General features: G+C 37.3%; 1 protein-coding gene and 1 long non-coding RNA gene across 10 annotated transcripts in view; both read right to left on the reverse strand.

Annotated features, from left to right (window-relative positions):
- Nucleotides 1-24,296, reverse strand: part of ERC1 (ELKS/RAB6-interacting/CAST family member 1) — a 557,388-nt gene that overhangs the window by 366,951 nt on the left and 166,141 nt on the right. The window lies entirely within an intron of this gene.
- On the reverse strand, nt 13,259-16,005 carry LOC118498963. Its single transcript, XR_004901455.1, has 2 exons — nt 15,967-16,005; nt 13,259-13,348 (listed from the first exon to the last, which is right to left on the reverse strand). It is a non-coding gene; the product is annotated as an uncharacterized LOC118498963 (long non-coding RNA).

The following is a 24,296-nucleotide window of genomic DNA, read 5'->3' on the forward strand; positions in this document are numbered from 1 at the left end:
AACTGATGAACAGACTTAACACAATACTATTAAAGTTCCAAATGCCTTTTTTTTTAACAGAAATGAATACACTGATCTCAAATTTCATATGGAATTACAAGGGACCCCCCCCCCCCCAACAAAAGCCAAAACGATCTTGAAAAGGAACAAAGAGGATTCACAGTTCCCAATATTGAAACCTATTACAGAGCTCAAGACTGTGGTATGGAACAGACATATAAATTGATGGAATGGAATTCAGAATTCAGAAATGAACGCATCTTTGTTCAAATAATTTTTAGCAAACATCCCAAGATAATTCAATAGGGAAAGAAGAGTCTTTTGAACAAATGGTGACAGGACTAACTGAATATCTACATGCAAAAAAATAAAGTTGAACCCTTACATTATACCATTTCCAAAAATTAAATTGGAATGGATCAAAGACCTCAATGTAAAAATTAAAACTATAAAACTCATAGAAGAAAATGTAGGAAGAAATCTTCATGACCTTCAGTTAGGCAATGTTTTCTTAGATACGATACCAAAATCATAAACCAAGAAAAACAAAGAAAAATTGGATTTAAAATTTCTTTGCATAAAAGGATAAAATGAAGAGATAACCCACAAAAATGGGAGAAATATTTGCAAATTGTATATCTGATATGGTAGAACCTCCAGAATATATAAAGACTTCCTAGAACTGAACAATAAAAAGATAAATAACAATTTAGAAATGGGCAAAGGATTTGAAGAGATATTTCTTCAAAGAAGATACACAAATAGCCAACAAATAGATGAAAAAAATGTGCAACATCATTAGTCACTATGGAAATGCAATCAAAATCACAGTAAGTTACTAATGCACACCCATTAGAATGTCTATTTTAAAATGAAAAATAACAAACAGGAATGTAAAATTGTGTTGTGAAGCCACTTTACAAGTAGTTTGGAAGTTACTCATAAAGTTAAAGATGAATTAACATCAATTCCATTCCTAGATATATACCCAAGAGAAACAAAAAGATAACATTTATACAAATCCCTGTGCATAAACATTCACAGAATCATTATTCATAATATCTAAAAACTAGCAACAACCCAAATTTCTATAAACTGATAAACAGATTCAAAATTTGGTATGTTCATTACAATGGAATATTAGCCACAAAAAGGAATAAAATACTGATCTTCTACAACATGAATGAATCCTGAGAACATTATGGTAAAGAAGCCAGACACAAAAAGCACACATTGTATGATTACATTTATATGTAACATCCAAAACAGGAAACTCCAGAGAGACAAAAAGTTGTTAGTGGTTGCCAGAGGCTAAGGGGTTGTGACTGTTAACAGGTATAGTTTTCTTTTTGGGATCATGAAAATGTTCTGGAATTGGATAGTGCCAATGGTGGACAATCTCATAACTATACAAAAAAAATTATTGAATTACACAGTTTAAAATAGTAAATTTATGGTGGGTGAAGAATTACATCTCTTAGGGAAAAAAAAAAATCCTACTTAATCCCTTAGTGCTGGCCTAAAAGTCAAAGTTCCACAATATCAATGAAGTGTGAAACTAAGTAGTTTATGATTTATCCTACTTTATTCCGCAAATAACATAAACCAATTTAGCCAACTGTGTCTGTTTATAACAGATTTAGATATTCTTTTACATTCAATGTATCACCTATGTAAATATTCAGTCTAGTTATTTTCTAGACAGCAGTCTCTGCCATGTTACATCACTAATACGCAAAAGTTTTCGGTTGTGCTTCTCACATAAGGTTAATTTCCAAAATAAGTATGAGGCATAAATTCGCCTTCTGCTGTCAGTCCATCTTTTCCATCCACCTGATCCCTCTGTACCCTTTTCCTATAAATTATTTTCATATCCTGTGATAATTTCTGAATCAGGTAAAACAACTGTAAACTGTTCAGAATGCCTTCTGGTTTGAGGTGACTACTATTGGGAGCAATGAATGATACAGAAGCCCTACGAATAATAGATTAAACACTGAGTTGAATGTGGAAATAGAAAAATTCCTTTTTGTTCTAGTAAGGCTGCAACATCTCAAGACAACTAGAATAAGAAAAAAGAATAAGAGTCTTATCACCATAACACATACACAGAAAATCTCACCCTCATATTCTCAACTCTTTATCCAACATTTTATTCAATGGAAGCATATATTGTGCAAAAATGGCCACAATATCTCCCACCTGGCATGCTCTTCTGCAATGTGGCACTGACACTCCTCCATTAAGAAGTGGAGTCTATTTCTTTACCTCCCGAAATCAAGGAAGTCCTGTGACTATTATGACCAACAGAATATAGCAAAACGAATCCTCTGCCACTTCCAAACTGTTCCTAGCATAACCCTTAACTGACCAGGCAGCTTCTGCTTCTATCACCTATGACTGTAGAAGGCAGGTGCCACATAAGGAGTGTGACTAATCTCACCATGCTGTGAGATGCCCAGGGCATAGGCAGAAGCCCCAAGGCAAAAGGTGCCATGTAGCCATATAGCCAGAGGCCAGGAATACCTGGGCAGAATGTGTACATATGAAGAAGCCATCTTAGTAGTGGATTATCTAAGACGTTTGTCACCAAAGGATCAAGGACAAACTACCCAAGAGAGCGCTTCCTGAATGCCTGACTCACAAATAACTGAGCAAAATAAAATTATATACCTGAAACTTGTATAAGGTTATTAACCAATGTTAACCCTCCCCAAATTAACAATATTTTTAAATAAATAAATTAAAGGTAATTTATATGGTGAACTGAGATCTTCCCTTTTTCAGGGCATAATTTTTCAGTCATTATAAAACTGTCACTTATATAAGATCAGCTTCATTTAAAAAGAGTTATCTATTACCAAACTAGAAGTTAACTTAGACTTTGAAAGTTCAACTATCTATTGGGTTGGCCAAAAAGTCCATTACGTTTTTTCCATATGATGGAGCTTAGTTGTCTTTAACTTCATTCAAAACAATTTTGTTAGATTGTATTGTGACAGCTGTCATATCAGCATGCATTTAAAAAATCAAAATTGGTGAATTTCTGTATAGCCATTTTAATAATGAAAATGAAAAAAGACAACATTTTTGCTTTATTATGCAATATTATGCTTTATTAATTCAAGAAAGGTAAAAATGCAACTGAAACACAAAAAAAAGATTTGTATAGTGTATGGAGAAGGCGCTGTGACAGATCAAATGTGTCAAAAGTGGTTTGCAACATTTCTTAGTACTACTGACATTTTGGCCAAATAATTCTTTGCTGTGGGGCTGACTTATGCATTGGGAGATGTTTAGCAGCACCCCTGGCCTCTTCTCACTAGAAGCCAAAGGTGAGAGATAGCTCACATACTCAAACTATCCAAATCAATGAATTTATTATAAAAATAAAAAATGTGATTTTATGGAAAAAAAACCATATGAACTCTTTGGCCAACCCAACACACCTCCTTAATGTTTACTTGAGAAAAAGAGGGTAAAAAAAATTATATAAAGCAAAATAAATCCATATAGAGTATATTCCCCAGTAGAAATATCATCACCCATCAGATTTCATTCACTATGCACTTTTTTAATAAAATGGCATTTTAAGAATTAAGCTATGCATATTCTCCATAGAAAGAAAAGGGAAAACTCTAATATCTAAGTACATTAAGTTTTCAAATTTGATTGGGACCCGACCTGGTCTCTCTTATCTTCTTCAACATTGGGTTGTGACTTAAAAAAATAATAGCTTTTAGGAAGCACTACAATTAATCCTTATGGAAAAAAAGAGCAACATTTTAAAAACAAAATATTAATTTTCTCTGAATAAATTAGTAAATTTTGTCTAGTGATAAGACATATTCTCCTTTCCATTTTATGATACGGAAGAAATAAAGAAACTAACACTGCCTTAGCCAAGACTCCATAGAAAACAAATAGAATATGTAAAGAACCTACTCTTTCTGACTTCCTACCCAAAACAAAGTAACAGAGGACACTGAAAGAACCAATCTAGAAACCCCTCAGGTACTTCCCCTGCTAAAGGCTGCCTAATTCTATGCATGAACCGCTTTCTGCTACTATCAAATCTAAACTCTAAATACCAAAACCCAGGAAGCGGAAGAAGCAAGCAAGGTAAAATAAACAGAAGTTACAGAAGTACAGAAGGGCGTAATACAAGAGGGAATGATGGCAACATCTGCTGCAGCAAATTAAACTCCAAGCTACATTATAATTTATAATCAATCAAGAAGCTGTACAGATTTAACAGATTTTTAATGCAGCTCAGATCTAAATGCTCAATTACATTTTCTATGTCAGTGATTTACTATAAAGATAAGAAATTTACTATTAACACAAAAACTATTTTAAACCTTAGGGGAGAAGCCAGGGAAGAAGGAGGGAGCCCAATGCTAATCCCATTATACAGCATGGTTGGCCATCTGCTACTTTCCTGGTTCTTTCTCTGACCACAGAATTATTCCAGTACAACAAATACATACACTACCTAGAGACCTAAGAGAGTATGGGTGGGAAGTGGTGCCCAGACAGAGCCAAAAATAGTCCAGGGTATGTGACTCACAATCTAGCCATATTCCCAGCTGCTACTGTTCTCAGAAAATAATGTTTTAAAAAATGCATATATAATATACCTTTGTAACTTAATGCGAAAGTAATGCCAAAGCCATATACTATGTCCTGGTATTTCTCCTTAAATATTAAAATATTATGCAGCTGCCAAAAAAAAGGTTGAAAGTAGAGCTACCCTAGCCCTCATCCTCATGTGTCTGAATCAAGAAGCAAAACAGGTTAAGTAATATGAAGAATTAAGACATCTCTCCAGGAATATTTGAAATTCTGCCAGAAAAGTTGTATTTCAATATCCTACTGTAGATAAATCTCAAGCTATTGATTTAAAAAAAATCTTTAGGACAAGAGGAAAGAAATGTCGAAATCTATTTATTAGTTTCCTAAACAAACTTAAAGGACAATAAAAATGAGTATATTTGCTGAAATCTTTATCAATATGTAACACTAGGAAAGATTTTCCCAGTGACCACATGAGAGTTCATAATGAGAAAGAAAAGGTATTCATAGACAGAGCTCTACTAGAAGTTTTCAAAAATCTGTATTACAAAATGTTTGAAGAACAAAAGTGAAATTCCAAGGCATGCCACTCTGCAAAGGAACACTAAATATTTTCATTCACACTGCTGTCTCAACTTAGGATGTCATACCCCTTCCCCATCTGCCTAGCACACTTTCATTCATTTGCAGGAATCAGCTCCTAAGACTTTCTTAGACTCTTTTCACTCGAGGTCAAACCTAAAACTTCTTGCTTTGTGCCCCACAGTATAGCATTTGTATCATAACGTCTTTAATTCCGATGTCTCTGAGAATCTGAGAACAGAAACCATATATTATTTGTCTTTGCATTTAGCACAGTGCCCCATATATAGCAAGAGGTACTATGTTGAATGCATGAATCCAGTTCAGGGAAACTGGGAAGCCCACAAGAACATAATTTTTAATATAGAATGACATATGTACACAGTAAAGGGCAAAAGGATAAAGAGCAAGTAATATTCCAGTGTCACAAAATATACATTGCTTAGAAAGCTAGGAAAACATGTGGTGGTGGTCCTGAAACAGACAAAGATAGTCGAGTATATCAAAGGGCCTCATAATCCCATCATCACTGTAAGAAAAAATTATATGGAGTGACCACTCAAATTGACTCAGTTTTTTTTAATATAGTAACTGAAGGGTATTTTTTCATTTTTTTTTTTTTTAGAGAGAGAGGGGAAGGGACAGAGAGGGAGGGAAGGAAAAGAGAGAAGGAGAGAGAGGGAGAGATGGAGGGATGGAGAGAAGGAGAAAGGGGAGAGAGAGAAACATCGATCAGTTGCCTCCCATAGGCGCCATGACTGAGGGTTAAACCTGCAACCTCTCAGTTTAGGGGATGATGCTCCAATCAATTGAGCCATACTGATCAGGGAAATTGACATATTTATAAGGGCCTGGATTAAGAACAGAGAGAATTTCAGATTTATAAAAAGGCCAGACAAACTGGGCTTGCAAAAAAAAAATCTACAGCCAACAGAAAGAGTTTTTAAAATTACTTTGATAAATACGCATATATCCATTTGATAGAGACTTCTTATAATATACCACAGAAGTCTTTTCTGGGCCTGTTCAACACTGTATCACTTACATAAAAGTATAAAGAATATGCTCATAAATGGACAGAAGGCATAAAACTGAAGGAGATAAAGAGACTATATAATCAAAGCAAGATTTAACAAGATCCTCCAAGATTAGGGTAATGGCTTAACTTAAGTAAAATTTAATAAGAATAAACAATATTAATACCTGGCATTCACAGTATGCAACACTTTACAGGTTCTAACATGTTTTCATACACATTATTTTTTAAAAAAACTGAGGTGACTATTATATCCTATGTATAGATGAAGAAACTGAAAATTAATGAGTTGCAGTGAATTGACCAATGTAACATTTCAGCTACCACCAAGAACAGAACATTAATAACATCCTAATCATCTCTTTAGCAATTAGATCCAAAATTCCAACTGGACTAAAGTATGGAGGATAAATGAATTTAGACAAATATTTCCCATTAGAAAAATTAATTAGGACCAATAAAAATAATGAAAGAAGAAATACTTGCCCTAGGAAAATAAGGTTTGAGGGCTGTCAAACAGCACATTTCCAATATCTAAAGGCCATCCTGCAGAAGTACTGCACTTGTTTAGTACAGCCTAGTTCATCTCAATCAGCAAACACTATAAGTAGCTAAATTCTGGTTCAAGAAAAGAGGGTCAAAACTTTCCAACTCATTTAGGTCTCATAGTCAGACGTATCTGACCATAAACTAAATAAATCCAGCATAAGGATTTATTCTTTATAAAAAGAATAAACAGACGGCTGGACCTCATCAAATCAGACTCAGACTCTACATCGGTGTCAGATGTTGTTTCAAAATGTACAAATGAACTTTGAGGAAAAGGTGGCTCTAATTTCAGGATTATAAAAGTTTTTCTAAGAACAATTCTTTTTCAATGACGATAGATAGGTATGGACAGGGAGGTTTTTTCCTAAGCATTTTTATTATTAATATTTAAATAAAAGGAAACATATAAAGTATATAATAAACACCCATGCACCAACCATGCAAATGTAACAAGTTACTCTGTCTCCAGTTACTTTAAGTAATATTTAAATATTATATTACATACTATTACATATTATATATTATATAATACTTAATGTCTACACTTATATGTTGTAAAGTATAAAATAAATTAAACATATGAACACATTTCCTATCTAAAGAATATGAACATTAACTAAACTACTTTAAAATTTATATATATATATATATATTCCTCCTTATCTCATCTTTCTGCCTTCCCTACTTCCAAAAGAAATGACTTTGCTGAATCTCTATCCTACTTATTCCCTTGCCTTAAAACAAAAAATAGTATGTAATATTTGACAGAGGACACAAAAACATACAATGGACTGAAGATAGCTTATCCAATAAATGGCGATGGGAAAATTGAACAGAACACGCAAAAAATGAAACTGTTTTTATGCCACCTTCTTATGCCATACACAAGAATAAACTCAAAATGGGTTAAACACTTAAATATTAACTCAAAACCATAAAAATCCTAGAAAAACATAGGCAGTAAAATCTTGGGTATTTCTTGTAGCAGTATTTTTTCTACTTTATCTCCTCAGGCAGGAGAAACAAAAGAAAAAATAAACAAGTGGGACTACATTAAACTACAAAGGTTTTGCACAGCAAAGAAAAACATCAGTGAAATAAAAAGACAACATACTGAATGGGAGAACAAATTCACCAATACATTTGATAAGGGATTAATACCTAAAATTTATAGAGAATTCAAACAACTCAACACCAAAACAACAAACACTCCAGCTAAAAAATGGGCAAAGGACCTAACAGACACTTCTCCAAGAGGGCATACAAATGGCCAATAGACATATAAAAAGATGCTCAACCTCACCAATCATCACAGAAATGCAACTTAAAAGTACAATGAAGTATCACCTCACACCTCTCAAAATGGCAATAAATCAATAAACAACAAGTGCTAGCGAGGACATGAAGAGGAACCCTTCTGCACTGCTGGTGAGAATGCAGACTGGTGCAGTCACTATGGAAAGAAAGCAGTATGCAGATACCTCAAAAAATTAAAAATGAAACTGCCTTAAGACCAGCTATTCCACTTCTGTGAATTCATCCAAACAAACCTGAAATACTAACTCAAAAAAACATATCCATCCCTATGTTCATCACAGCATTGTTTACAATCACCAAGATTTGGAAGTAGCCCAGTGTCTATTAGTAGATGAGTGGATAAAACAGCTATGGTTCATTTATACACTGGAATACTACTCAGCCCTAAAAAGGAAAAAATTTACTCTTTACAACAGCATGATCAACCTGGAGAATGTTATGCTAAGTGAAATAAGCCAGTCAGAGAAAGACAAATACCATATGATTTCACTCAAATGTGCAATCTAATGAATAAACCAAACTAATATCCAAAATAGAGACAGACTCATAGATAGAGAACAGGATGAAAGGTTGGGGCTGGGGTTTGGGAAGTAGAAGGGTCAAGCAAAGAAGAAAAAGAATTCATGATCATGGACAACAGTGTGGTGGCTGTGGCAGGGAGGGAGGTGGATGTGGGTGGAAGAGGATATGGGAGGATAAATGGTAATGGGAAAAAATGAAAATAAAAAATAATAATGTTCCATTGTGCAACTACACCACAATTTACTTAATTCATTTTTCTGTCAAGAACATTTGCACAGTGTTTCCTCAGTTTTTGTTTACTTTTGTTTTGAATGTAAACAAGGTTACTATGAGCATTCCTATACGTGTACTGGAGTTCATCAATGGTATATGGATCCGGGTATGCTTACTTCTAATTTAATAAGGTTAAGTGCTTTCCAAAGTAGTTATATCAATGAAAAAACCCCATAACACTGAGTGAGAAATCCAGTTGCCATATTTAGCAACACTGTTGCTTAATATTGTCAGATTCCTTACTTTTTGCCAACATAACATAAAATGATAGGTATAAAATGGTTTCTTAATCTGGTCTTATTTTATATTCTGCAGATTACAGTGAGGGTAATTTACTTCTCTTATTTATTTGCCATGTGTAATTCTCTGATTTTATATATTTTATTAATACATAACATAGGTTGTAAAAGTATAAAAATATATATCCTCCTGACCTAAAGTATGGAATGTGCATAAACAGAATAGAGAATACTATCAAGAAAAGATAGGCCAAAAAATTTCAACTGTATTTAAAATTTTGGGTTTTTTAATTTATTATATTTTCTTCCATTACCATTTAGTCCCCTTATACCCTCCTTCCCCCAACAATCAGCACACTGTTGTCCATGCTCATGAGTCCTTTTTCCTTTTTGCTCAATTCCTCCACCCCCTAGCCCCCCACCAAAAGCTGTCATCCTGCTCTCCATCTATGAGTCTGTCACTATTTGCCTTGATAGGTCACTTTGTTCATTAGATTCCACATATGAGTGAAATCATATGGTATTTCTCTTTCATTGACCTGGTAAATAATGGAAAATTATCTAATTTCTTGCTTATTATTTATTTAAATTTGAGTGCATATTGAGCATCTTTTCATAGGATTTTCTTCATTTTGGAAACTATATAACTAATGTGTTTTTCATATTTTTCTATTAGATGGTTTATTTTTCCTTATTGATTTATAGTTCTTTCCCTAGTGATATATTGCCTCTTTCCTTGTGTTTCACAAATATATTTTCTTACTTGTCATTTTCTTTTTAATTTACTTTAGGGAACTTCTTTTAGGATTTATGTGTCAAATTGAGGAGCCCTTTCCTCTGTATTACTCAATTTTAGGTCATGCTCTGACAGTATTTATACGTGCAAACATTACTAAATAATTCACACATTTGCCTCTGTTCTTTTTCAAGTTTCTTTCTCCTTTACACCTAAAAATTGTTTTTCAAAATGTATATATTGGTGTAGTGATTCAGCTTTATATTTTTACATATGGCCATTATTTACCTATAAGAAGTTTTAAAAGATTTGGTTACAAGTGTTTGATGAAGCTGAGTAGAAAAACACTCAATATACACAAATACATTTTGGAGACAATTTGTCATCTTGCCATCTTATCAATTTTTTTAGATACACACAATATCAAACCATGAATAAAATGTATTGGTATTATGTCCTATACCATTAAAACAAAATATATAAACACCTAAATTGTACTTAAAAATCATAGGATATTAGTTAATCAAATTATGGTATAACTATGACACTGAAAAACATGCAGACAATAAAAACAATGACAATGTCAGTAATCATCACAGAAATCCAAATTAAAACCATAACGAGATATTACCCCACACCTTTCAGAATAGCTATCATCAATAAATCAATAACCAACAAATGCTGGCCAGGATGTGAAGAAATGGGAATCCTTTTGCACTGTTGGTGGGATGCAGAGTGGTATAGCCATATTGCAAAGCACTGTGGAGATACCTCAAAAAATTAAAAATGGGTCTGCCCTTCGACCCAGCAATCCCACTTCTGGGAATGTATATAAAGGAACCCAAAACACTAATTTGAAAGAACATAAGCACCCCTATGTTCACTGCAGCATTATTTACAATTGCCAAGATATGGAAATAGTTCAAGTGTCCAGCAGTACATGAGTGGATAAAACAACCATGGAACATTTACTAAATGGAATACTACTTGACTATAAAAAAAGAAGAAATTTTACCCATTTCAACAGCATATGGAGAACATTATGCTAAGTGAAATACACCGTCAGAGAAAGACAAATACCATATGATCTCACTCATATGTGGAATTTAATGAACAAACTGAACTAACATGCAAAATAGAGACAGAATGACTCAAAGATGGAGAGCAGGCTGACACCTATAAAGCGCCAGGGGTTCGGGGTGGAGGAATCCAGCAAAAAAAAAGACTCATGGACATGGACAACAGTGTGGTAATTATGGGAGGGAAGAGGGTATTAGGGGGATAAATGGTAATGGGACTACTGGGCAAGATGGAGGCATGGGTAGATACACTTTGCTTCCTCCCAAAACCAAAAGAACAACAAATTTAAAAACAAAAAACAACCAGAACTGCCAGAAAACCAAACTGTATGAAAGTCTAACAACCAAGCAGTTAAGGAAGAAACATTCATCCAGACCAGGAGGAGGAGGACAGACGGGCAGCTGGGGTGGGGAGGAGGTAAGACAAGGCACTAGCTGGAAGACCATGCAGGTGAGATGGTGACTGGTGGTCCCGAATTTGCATGCAGATAAACCAGAAAGAATAACTGGGGAACAAAACAGACTCAGCAACCCAGGGTTCCAGAGCAGGAAAAGAAAGCCTCAAAACCACTGACTGTAAAAATTTCTAGGAGTTGCAGTGGTGGGAGAAACTCCAGGCCTCGCAGGAGAGTTGTAGGAGAGACCAACAGGGACCAAGAACATACACAAATCACCCACCCAGGAATCAGCACCAGAACAGCCCAATGTGCTTGTGGGTAGCAGGGGAAGTTACTGAAAGTAGGCCAAGAGCTGAGCAAGCGGAATTGTTCCCTCTCAGACCCCTCCGCCCCATACTGTGCCACAACAGTGAGATAGGTTGCCCCACCCTGGCAAATATGTAAGGCTCCACCCCTTACAACATAACAGGTGCACCAAGATGAAGAAATATGGCCCAAGTGAAAGAACAAATCAAAACTCCAGAAAAACAGCTAAACAATGAAGAGATAGTCAACCTTTCAGATGCAGAGTTCAGAACAGTGGTAATCAGGATGCTCACAGAAATGGCTGAGTATGGTTGCAAAATAGAGGAAGAGGTGAAGGCTATGCAAAGTGAAATAAAAGAAAATACACAGGGAACCAATAGTGAAAGGAAGGAAATCAACACTCAAATCAACAATTTGGAGCAATAAGGAAGAAATGAACATTCAACCAGAACAGAATGAAGAAACAGGAATTGAAAAATATGAGGACAGGCTTAGGAACTTCCAGGACAACTTTAAACATTCCAACATCCAAATCACAGGGGTGCCAGAAGGAGAAGAGAAACAGCAAGAAGTTGGAAACTTATTTGAACAAATAATGATGGAGAACTTCCCGAATCTGGCAAAGGAAATAGACTTCCAAGAAGTCCAGGAAGCCCAGAGAGTCCCAAAGTAGTTGGACCCAAGGAGGAACACACCAAGGCACATCATAATTAAATTGCCAAAGATTAAAGATAAGGAGAGAATCTCAAAAGCAGCAAGACAAAAGGAGACAGTTACCTACAAAGGAGTGCCCATAAGACTCATCAGCTGGGATCTCAGAAGATACCTTGCAGGAAAGGAGGGGATGGAAAGAAGTATTCAAAGGCAAGAAAGGCAAGGACCTACATCCAAGATGACTCTATCCAGAAAAGCTGTCATTTAGAATGGAAGGGCGGATAAAGTGCTTCCCAGATAAGATCAAGTTAAAGGAGTTCATCATCACCAAGCCCTAATTATAAGAAATGTTAAAGGGACTTATCTAAGAAAAGAAGAAAATCAAAACTATGAACAGCAAAATGACCACAGACACAACTATCAAAAACCAAACCTAAAAACAAACAAGCAAACAAACAAACACAGAAACAAAAACTAAGCAAATAACTAGAACAGGAACCGAATCAGAGAAATGGAGATCACATGGAGGGTTATCAGTGGGGGAAGGTGAGAAAGGGGAAAAAGGAATAAGCATAAATGCTAGGTACAAAATAGACAGGGGGAGGTTAAGAACAGTATAGGAAATGTAGAAGCCAAAGAACTTATATGTATGACCGATGGACATGAACTAAGGGGAGGGGGGAATGTGAGTGGGAGGGAATATGTAGGGTGGAGGGAAATAAAAGGGGGAAATGCAGCAACTGTAGCAGTGTAATCAATAAATATATTTTTAAAAAATGAAATGCTACAGGGACTTATTTAAAATGAGAAAGAATATCAAAACTAAAAATAAAAAAGCAATAAATACATACCTATCAACAATTGAATCTCAATAAACAAACTAAGCAAACAAGAAGGAGACCCAGAATCATGGATACAGAGAGCATTTTGATGGTTGCCAGATGGAAGGGGTGCGAGGGAATGGGTGAAGAGGTGAGGGGATTAAGAAGTACAAATGGCCCTGGCAGTTGTGGCTCAGTGGATTTGAGCAACGGCCTGCGGACCAAAGGATTACTAGTTACATTCCCAGTCAGGGCACATGCCTGGGTTGTGGGTGAGGTCATGCCCCAAGTAGAGGGCACACAAGAGGCAACCACTCACTGATGTTTTTCTCCTTCTTTTTCTCCTTCCCTTCCCCTCTCTTTAAAAATAAATAAATTAATTTTTTTAAAAAAAGAGGTACAAATATGTAGTTATAGAATAGCCATGGGGATGTGAAGTACAGTACAGGAAATAAGAGTCACCAAAGAATTTTTACGCATGACCCATGGGCATGAACAATGGTGTGCAGATGTCTCCAAGGGAATATGTGGTATGCTTGGTGGAGGAGTTAAAGAAGGAAAAATTGGGACAACTATAATAGCATAATCAATAAAATATAATTTAAAAAAATAAAAAATTTTAAACAAATGTTAAACATAGAAACATACAATCTTTCATAATTGAATTAGGAAGAATATGAGAATCTGAATACAGAGATTACACCTAGTGAAATTGAAGTAGTAATCAAAAAACTCCCAACAAACAAAAGCCCTGGACCAGATGGCTTCAGACATGAATTTTACCAAACATACAAAGAAGAACAAACACCTCTCCTTCTCAAACTATTTCATAAAATTCAAGAAAAGGGATGGCTCCCAAGTTCATTTTACAAAGTCAGCATTATCCTAATTCCAAAACCAGATAAAGACACTACAAAGAAATAAAATTATAGGCCAATATTCCTGATGAATACAGATGCTAAAATCTTCAACAACATATTAACAAACCAAATACAGCAATGCATCAACAAGATCATACACTGTGATCAAGTGGGATTTATTCCAGGAATACAAGGATGACACAATATTCACAAGTCAATAAATGTGATTCAAAATATAAACAAAATCAAGGATAAAAACCACATGATCATATCGATACATGCAGAAAAAGCATTTGATAAAATCCAGGACCCATTTATGATAAAATTCTCAGCAAAGTGGAATAGAGGCACAACACCTACACATAATAAAGGCCACGTCCAAGAAACCCACTGCCAGCATCATACTCAATGGGCAAAAACTACACACTTTTCCCTTAAGACCAGGAAGAAGACAAGCATGTCTGCTTTCACCTCTTTTGTTCACCATAGTACTGGAACTCCTAGCCATGGCAATCAGATAAGGAGACAAGATTAAAGGCATCCAAATTGGAAAGGAAGAAGTAAAACTGTGTTTATTTGTAGATGATATGACACTACATAGAGAACCCCAAAGATTCCACCAAGAAACTACTAGAACTGATAAATGAACTCAGCAAAGTAGCAGGATACAAAATTAATAATCAGAAATCAGTTACATTTTTATATGCCAATAATGAACTAACAGAAAGGAAAATTAAGAAAACAATCCCTTTCACAATTGCTTCAAAAAGAATAAAATACCTAGGAATAAACCAAACCTGAGCTGTACTCAGAAAATTATAAGACACCAGAGAGGGAAACTGAAGAAGATACAAGTAAGTGGATGCACATACTGTGTTCATGGATAGGAAGAATTAACATCATTAAAATGTCCACACAGGCCAAAGAAATCACAGGCCAAAGCAATCTATTGATTCAATGCAATTCCAATCAATATTCCAATGACATATTTCACAGAACTGGAAGAAATAATTCAAAAACTAATATAGAGGCCAAAGTTTTAGAATGGTGGTACAACTCTCTCTCCCAAAGAAAGTTGAGGATTATTTTTTCTAGTAAAAATAACTGCTGGCATATCAAAAGTCAGTAGCAAAGTTATAGCAACAGTCTACAGCAGGAATAACCCAAAATTTGAAAGCAAGCCAAAACTCAAGTTATATAACATGTTTTGCAGAGCTAAGTGTTTCAAATTCCCCAGATAAGAAGCAATATAGTGAGTTTCTTACAAGCTAAACATATATCCAGCTGTCGTGTTCCAAAGGAATTGAAAACTTATGTCCACACAAAATCCTGCATGTGAACATATACAGCAGCTTCATTCATAATAAATAAAAACTGGAAAAAAAAGATGCCTTTCTTCAGTTAATTATGTAAACAAACTGTAGTACATCCAGACAATGAAATATTACTCAGAGATAAAAAGGGAGCTATCAAGCCACAAAATAAAATGGAGGAATTTTAAATGCATATAGTAAGTAAAAGAAGCTAGTCTTAAAACAGATACATACTGTGTAATTCCAACCACATGACATTCTGGTAAAGGCAGAACTATAGAGACAGTAAAAAGATCAGTGAAAGCCAGGAGTAGAGAAATATGAATAGGTGGAGCACGGGAGATTTTAATACAGTAAAACTGTACTGGATTTTAATCCAGTAAAACTGTATAATGGTGGATCCATGTCATTATGTGGGGTGGGGCAAAGGTAGCTTTACAATTGTTTGTATGGAAAATAATACAATAATTAATAAATAATAATGTAAGAATAAACTGTTTTATGAATGCACAACTATTCCCTTACTTCTGCCCCACCCTGTACATTCAGCAAAAACCACAGAATATACAAGATAAAGGCTGAAACCTAATGTAAACTATGGGCTTTAATAATAATGTATCAAGCCCTGGCTGGTGTGGCTCAGTGGATTGAGTGTTAGATTGTGAACTGAAAGGTTGTCAGTTTGATTCCCAATCAGGGCACATACCTGGGTTGCAAGCCAGGTCCACATTTGGAGGCATATGAGAGGCAAACTGATCAATATATGTCTCACACACTAATGTTTCTCTCCCTCTTTTTCTCTCTCCCTTCCTCTCTCTCTCAAAAGTAAATAAATACGATGTTTTTAAAAGTGTACACTTATTTTTTAAAAAAATAATACTATACCAATATTGATTCATTAATTTTAACAAATGTACCACAAGAATACAAGATGTTAATAATACATAATAGGGAAAACTGTGGTCAGAAAGGAGGGACTGTCATATTTTGCCATACATAATACACACTTTTTGCCCTAATTTTTTAGGGAAAAATAAGGATGTACATTATATATGGGTGTTACTAAAACATGGGAGCATATTATGCACAGCAAAATACGGTACATGAAAACTGTCTGTACTTTGTGTTCTATTTCTCTAAAACCTGAAAACTGTTGTACAAATAAAATCTATTAATTTAATAGCAAAGCAATATGGGAGACCTCAAAGGTACAGATGAGGAAAGATCCCAGAGGAGTTTAGCTGGGAATCCTAGTTGAGGCTGGACAGAAACAGGAGGTAAGAAGTAGGATCCAAAAGGGTAAGTCCGACACCACAGCCACTAGCTCGGCCAGAGAAGAAACTCCTGAACAAATGCTGCTCTTGGTAAACTCACACTAATCCATATTTTGGATCCCTTATCCAAGCTCAGGCATTCTTCAAGGCATGGAAACTGGAATGTTTATCTTTTGGGGATCAAAAATGGCCAGTGGAAAGGAACCAAAATAAACACCTAACTGTGTGTTGAGATTAATCTGGGAAACAGTGTGAGCTGTTGACTGAACTGCTTCTCTGAATCAACAGGTACTCTAGTATTAGAAGCTCACAGAAGGCAACCTGAAATCCAGATTCTTCTCAGAATGGAATGGGGCAATTCTGAATATATCATCAAAAAATAAGAGTCTCAAGCTTTGGAAAGAGCCAAAATGTCAAAAGGAAGAATTTGCAGAGATTTATTCACATGACTGTGACAACCTGATAACTATCAAACAAATTCAGCATGTGCTCTTAGCATTCCAGAATACTGACAAATCTCAGGATTCATCTGATTTAAGAAAAACCTTCCTGAGAGTCTCCTTGATGCTCTTTCCCTAGTCAAGTCGGAGCATCTCTTGGTCTGTTCATATGATATATATGCCCTCACCAGTGTGAAATGGAGGGTGACCACACTCTTTCGGAAAGACAACTATGAAAGAAGTAGCTACGAGTGTGGTAAAGCCATCTAGAATTCCCCCACCAAACCAGTCAGTGGAAGGCCTTTACCTGGAGGCCTGCAACAGATCCTGAATGCTCAGAGCCCCAGAAGCTTGTGATCCGGAACCTTAAGATCTCTCTTGCAGGGGTTCTTTGGATAACCACACTGACCATGGTCTTCCCCAATGCCTTTGGGCTTACCACCATCTTCCTTACCAGTAAGTTCCACACTCCAGCCAATTATCTCATTGCCTCTCTGGCCATAACCAACCTCTTGAGTTTTATCTTGGTCACATCCGTCAGCATCACATATACCAGCAGTATCCACGCCTAGAAATTCGGTCAAATCCTATCTGACATCTAACTGTGTTCTGGCATCTATGTGCTGCATGGCCCTCAACCTGCATCGCTGCATCACTGCATCACTGCTCTAAACAAGTACTGAGCCATGACCCATGCCAGGTAGTACAATAAATGCCAGAAATTGTCCTCCATGGTCACCATTGTTCGGGCCGTCTTCATCTGCATGTCCACCCTGCTGCTCTTCTGCCAAATCTTCCACACTAACCACTCCACATGTGTTTGTCTTCTCCATCCTGTCCATGTTGCACATGGTCTTCTGCATGGCCTTCTGGAGCCACCGTCGCGTCACCACAGCCCAATTCACCACAGCTCACCCTACTCCCACAACCCCAGGCTCTATAAGAAACACCACACTCAACTACTTTCCCTTGTTTGCCAACCACATGAAAATCAAGTTTGCTAACAGTATCCTGGAGCAAGAGTATATCTGCAGCTCAAGAAAAGAAAGCCATAATGTAAATAATTAGAGCTCTTTTGAGAACCATAAACTGTCTACAATCACTGTTCCTTTGATTTTATGTGAATCTAGAAGTATAGGCTACTTCTATTTAATCCCCAAACAATGGTCCAAAAAATACATCAGAAATGTTGATTCTGCTCATCTCAGTACAGCAGTTTATATGACAAAATATGTGGACAGAACATAAAGTCTCTAAAAACTAAAAATGGCAGGCACAGAGGTAAATATCTAAAGAAAATCAGTAATAACCTACACCAGTTTTGAAAGTAGCTGTGTTATACCTATTTAACTATATGAAGACAAATCAGAGCATGTGAAATGACAAATCAGTGAGGTTGTGTAGCATACTAGAAAGAGCAAACACACAGGCCTTCCACTGCCTCCTGCAAAAGACAGAGGACAAAGAATAACACAACATTCGTATGTTCTAGTGTCAAGAAGCTTTAACACCAACTTCTGGTGAAACTGGCAGAGTACAGCCCTTGCCTGTGTGCCTCGGTTGACTGAGAATCGTCCCATAAAACAGTCGTCAATTCAGTTCCCAGTCAGGATGCACACCAGAGTGTCGGGTTTGGTCCCCAGTCAGGACACACATGAGAGGTAACCATTCAATGTTCCTCTCTCACATCTATGTTCCTCACCTTCTCATTCTCCCTCCCTTCCCCTCTCTTTAAAAATATATAAAATATTTTTTTAAAAAGATGGTGAAGTAGGTGCATGCCTTCTACCATGACATCGAAATTACATCTAAATTAGAGAACAACCACCTTGAAAACCACCTAAAGACTAGCTAAACAGAACAATTAACCAAGGATATAAAAAAGAAGTCATGTCGAGACTGGCAGAGGGGTGAAGACACAAAACAAGCTGATCCCACACCCACATGTGGTAGTCAGGAATTAGAAAGGATGTCCTGGCTAAGGAGTTACCCCCTGGGGAGTGACGGGTCCCAGCCCCACATGGGGTACCCCAGATCTGACTACCAGTACGGGAAGAGTCCCCACAATACCTGCCTGTAAAAATCAGTGGAAACTGACTTCCAGGCAAAATGGAGGCGTAGGTGGACACACTGCCTCCTCGCACAACCAAAATTAAGGACAACGAAACTTTAGAAACAAAAGAACAACCAGAACAGATAGAAAATTAAACTGTACAGAAGTCCCAATAACCACTCATCCAGACCAGTAAGAGGGGCAGAGTTGGTGGCCAGCAGAGAGGGGTCTCAGCAGGAAAAAGCGGTGGCTGGCAGACCCGGGCACACGGGAACAGGTGGCGGCTGGCAGACCCCATGTGCAGGCATGGGGAGGCAACCAACAGACCCAGTGAGGCACACAAGGCAGCTGGCTGTCCACAGTCACACATTCATGCACAGATAAACCAGGTGAAAATGGGCAGCAAGACAGACCACGCAACCCAGGGCCCCGGCGCCGGGAAATAAAGACTAAAAGCACTGATTGAAAACACCTGGGGGGGTTGAGGTGCCAGAAGAGACTCCCAGCCTCACAGGAAATTTTGTTGGGAGAGACTCACAGGGTTCTAGAACATACACAAGCCCACCCACCTGGGAACCAGCACCAGAAGGACCCAATTTGCTTGTGGGAAGCAGCAGAGGGGGCTGATATCCAACCTAGAGCAGAGCAGGTGCCACTGTTCCCTCTCTGACACCACCCCTACATACAGCATCACAACCCAGCAACTGGGTAGCTCCACCAGGGTGAACACCTAAGGCTCCGCCCCTCACTACGTAACAGGTGCAACCAGACTCCCTCCCCGCAAAAAAATGGCTCAAAAGGAAGAACAGATTAAAGTTGCAGAGCCAATACTTTCAAGAGACCAAGAGATGCCCAACCTATCAGATGCACAGTTCAAAGCACTGGTGATCAGGATGCTCACAGAATTGGTTGATTTTGGTCACAAATTAGATGAAAAAAATGAAGGCTATGCTAAGTGAAATGAAGGAAAATGCACAGGGAACCAACAGTGATGGGAAGAAAACTGGGACTCAAATCAATGGAGTGGAGCAGAAGGAAGAAAGAAACAACCAAACAGAAAAGAATGAAGAAACAATACGTCAAAAAAATGAGGAGAGGCTTAGGAACCTCCAGGACAACTTTAAACGTTCCAACATCCCAATTATAGGGGTACCAGAAGGAGAAGAGGAAGAGCAACAAGTGGAAAAGTTATTTGAACAAATAATAAAGGAGAACTTCCCCCATCTGGCAAAGGAAATAGACTTCCAGGAAGTCCAGGAAGCTAAGAGAGTCCCAAAGAAGTTGGACCCAAGGAGAAATACACCAAGGCACATCATAATTACATTACCCAACATTAAAATGAAGGAGAGAATTCTAGAAACAGCAAGAGATAAGGGGACAGTTACCTACAAAGGAGTTCCCATCAGACTGTCAGCTGATTCCTCAAAAGGAACCTTGCAGGCAAGAAGGGGCTGGAAAGAAGTATTCCAAGTCATGAAAGACAAGGACCTACATCCAAGATTACTCTATCCAGCAAAGCTTTCATTTAGAATGGAAGAGCAGATAAAGTGCTTCTCAGATAAGGTCAAGTTAAAGGAGTCATCATCACCAAGCCCTTATTATAGGAAATGTTAAAAGGACTTATCTAAGAAAATAAGATAAAAAATACGAACAGTAAAAAGACAGCAAACTCATAGTTATTAACAACCACACCTAAAACAAAAGCAAACTAAGCAAACAACTAGAACAGGAACAGAACCGCAGAAATGGAGATTACATGGAGGGTTAGCAACAGGGGAGTGTGGGGGGGGGGGGGAAGGTATGGAGAATAAATAGCATAGATGGTAGGTAGAAAATAGACAGGGGGAGGGCAAGAATAGTATGGGAAATGTAGAAACTAAAGAACTTATGACACATGGACATGAACTAAAGGGGGGGAATGTGGGTGGGAGGGAGTGTGCAGGGTGGAGGGGAATGAAGGGGAGAAATGGGACAACTGTAATAGCATAATCAATAAAATATATTTTTAAAAAATCAGTGGAAAATGTGTCTGGGTGAGAAGGAGGGCTGCTATAGACCCAGGCTTCCTCTTAAAGGACTGGAACACAGACTCCCTCACATATATACACACTCACCCGGGGCTCTAGGAAAGAAACAGCCACTCACAAAGTACCAGAAACATATGGGGAGGAACTGAATTTTCTGTGCAACACAGTGGTAGGCAAAAGTAGATATACAGCTGTGAATACACAAAACAGAGAGTCTGTTCCTTTGCTGAGCTCTACCCCATACACAACCAGCAGTCAAATCTGAACCTACATTAACATGGCTAACACCGCCCTTGCCCCACCCTGGTGATTCCCTGAAACTCCACCCCACCCCAATCACGCACTTGCCTGAATCTCTTTCAGTGGCTCTTCCACACAAGTTGTTGGCCTCAGCCCACACTGTGGACTTTTTTAATATATCATACAAGCAACAGCTGGCTTTGGTGTGCCCTACACCTCTTGCTAAGAAGCCCTAAGCCAGGCACTAATGTCAACTGACCTCAGTTCACAGCACAGTATCTTCCATGAGATTCCAAGTTGAGCACAGGCAGCTGCCAACTACACATCACTTTGTAGCTCTTTCCAGGTGGCCCTGGGCTGGGGATAGCCAGCAGCTAACCTATACCAAAGCCCCTCCCCAGGGACCCCAGAACCAACATGCCCAGTGACAGACTTCAGACCAAACTAGAGTACCACTCAATTAGTTCCAAATGAGAAAGCCAAAGGATGAACTCAGCAGGCACCAGGGACCTACTACAGTGAACCCCACTGCATACAACATGTCCACTGTAGTCACGGCCACTCCTCACAGCCAGGTCAATCCCATTTACTGACGTGCCAACGGCAACCAAGGCTCAACTACAACAGAAAGGCACACACAACCTGTGAAAAAGACAACTCTGGAGAACCCGGCTCAGGTGACCAGGAAGACTGCACCGTAAGGCCACTCTGCCAACACCGGGAGACACAGCAAATCTGCTTAATTAATAGAAGCAAACACAGGGAAGAAGCCAAATGGAGGGACAAAGAAACATGTCTCAAATGAAAGAACAGAACAAAACTCTAGGAAAAGAACTAAAATGGAGGCAAGCAATCTTACATTTATAAAGGTTAAAATACTGTTTATAAGGATGCTCAGTGACCTTAGGAAAAAAACAGATGAATTCAGTGAGCACTTATATAGATAAAGCAAAAAAAGAAACCAGTCAAAAATAAAGAATACAAAAACCAAAATGAAGAATACATTAGATGGAAACAACAGCAGATTAGAAAAAGCAGAGGATCAAATGGGCAATTAGAAAGATGAAGTAGCAGAAAACACCCATTTGGAACAGCAAAAACAAAACAAGAATCCCCCTCAAAAAACTGAGGACAGGTTTAAAGGACCTATGGGACAACATCAAACACACCAACACTCACATCACAGGGGAACCAGAACAAGGAGAGCAAGCGAGCAATGGACTAAACACCTATTTGAAGATATAATGACTGAAAATTTACCTAATCTGGTGAAAGAAATAAACATATAAGAAGCCAGGAAACACAGAGAAAGCCAACCAAAATAAAGCCAAAGAAACCCATACCAAGACACGGCATATTTAAAATGCCAAAAGTTAAAGACAAAGAAGGAACGTAAAAAGCACCAAAAGAAAGATATTTACCTGCAAAGGAGTTCCCATAAGACTGTCAGATAATTTCTCAACACAAATTTTACAGGCCAGAAGCGGCTGGCAGGATGTGTTCAAACTGATGAAAAGTATACACCATGTTCATAGACAGAAAGAATCAATATCCTTAAAATGTCCTTACTACTTAAAGTAATATACAGATTCAGTGAAATCCCTATTAAAATACCAATGGTATCTTTCACAGAACTAGGAAAAAAATCCTCAAATTTATATGGAATCACAAAATATCCCCACAGCCAAAGCAATCTTGAGGGAGAAGAACAAGGCTGAAGATAATCACACCACCTGATGTCAAACTACACTGCAAGGTATAGTATCAAAACAGCATGGTACTGGCATAAAAGACACATAGATCAATGCAACAGGATAAAGATCCCAGAAATAAGTCCACAAAATAAGCTTATAAGGTCAATTATTTGACAAAGGAGGCAAGAATATACAATGGGGTAAAAACAGTCTATTCAATAAGTGGTGCTGGGAAAAAATGGATACATACAAAAAAATAAAACTAGACCACCTTCTTATACCATATAAGGTACTGGCAAAGTAGGTTTATAGTTGTTCATATGGAAAAATACAAATTAATAAATAATACAAAGAATAAACTCTCCTACTCACAACTATAAACATACGTTTGCCCACACAGTACAGCAATGAACTCAAAGTGGATTAAAGACTTTTAAGACTTAAAACCATAAAACTCCTAGAAGAAAACATAGATGATAAAATCTCTGATATTCTCTCTTAGCAATATTTTTTCTGATATATCTCCTCAGGCACAGTAAATAAAAGAAAAAGTAGACACATGGGACTATATCAAACTAATAAGTTTTTGCACAGCAAAGGAAACCATCAACAAAACAAAAAGACAGCCTACTGAATGGAAGAACGTATTTACATTTGATACATCTGATAAGAATATCCAAAATCAACAAAAAACATATACAACGTCAAAAAAACAAGCAATCCAATTTTAAAATGGGAAGAGGATCTAAGTAGACACTGCTCCAAAGAGAATATAGAGATGATCGACGGACATATGAAAAGATGCTCAATATCACTAATGATCAAAGACATGCAAATGAAAACCACAATGAGGTACCTCCTCACACCTGTCAAAATACCTATCACCAATAAATCAACAAACAACAAGTCCTGCAAAGATATGGGAAAAGGGAACCTTCATTCATTATTAGTAAGATTGCAAATTGATATGGCCACTATGGGAAACAGTATGCAGGTTCATAAAAAATTTAAAAATAGAACTACCATATGAACCAGCAATCCCACTTTGCAGTATGTATCCAAAAGAAATTCAAGACACTAATTCAAAAAGACACATGCTTCCCACTATTTACAATAGCCAAAATATGGATATAACCTAAGTGTCCGTCAATAGATTACTAGATAATGAAGATGAGGTACACATACAATGGAGTATTACTCAGCCATTAAAAACTATGAAATCTTGCCACTTGTGACAACATGGATGGACCTAGAGGGAATTATGCTTAGTGAAATAAGTCAGACAGAAAAATAAAAAATTCCATATGA

This window comes from Phyllostomus discolor, chromosome 2 (assembly GCF_004126475.2).
Source record: "Phyllostomus discolor isolate MPI-MPIP mPhyDis1 chromosome 2, mPhyDis1.pri.v3, whole genome shotgun sequence".
In the NCBI taxonomy this organism is placed as follows: domain Eukaryota; kingdom Metazoa; phylum Chordata; class Mammalia; order Chiroptera; family Phyllostomidae; genus Phyllostomus; species Phyllostomus discolor.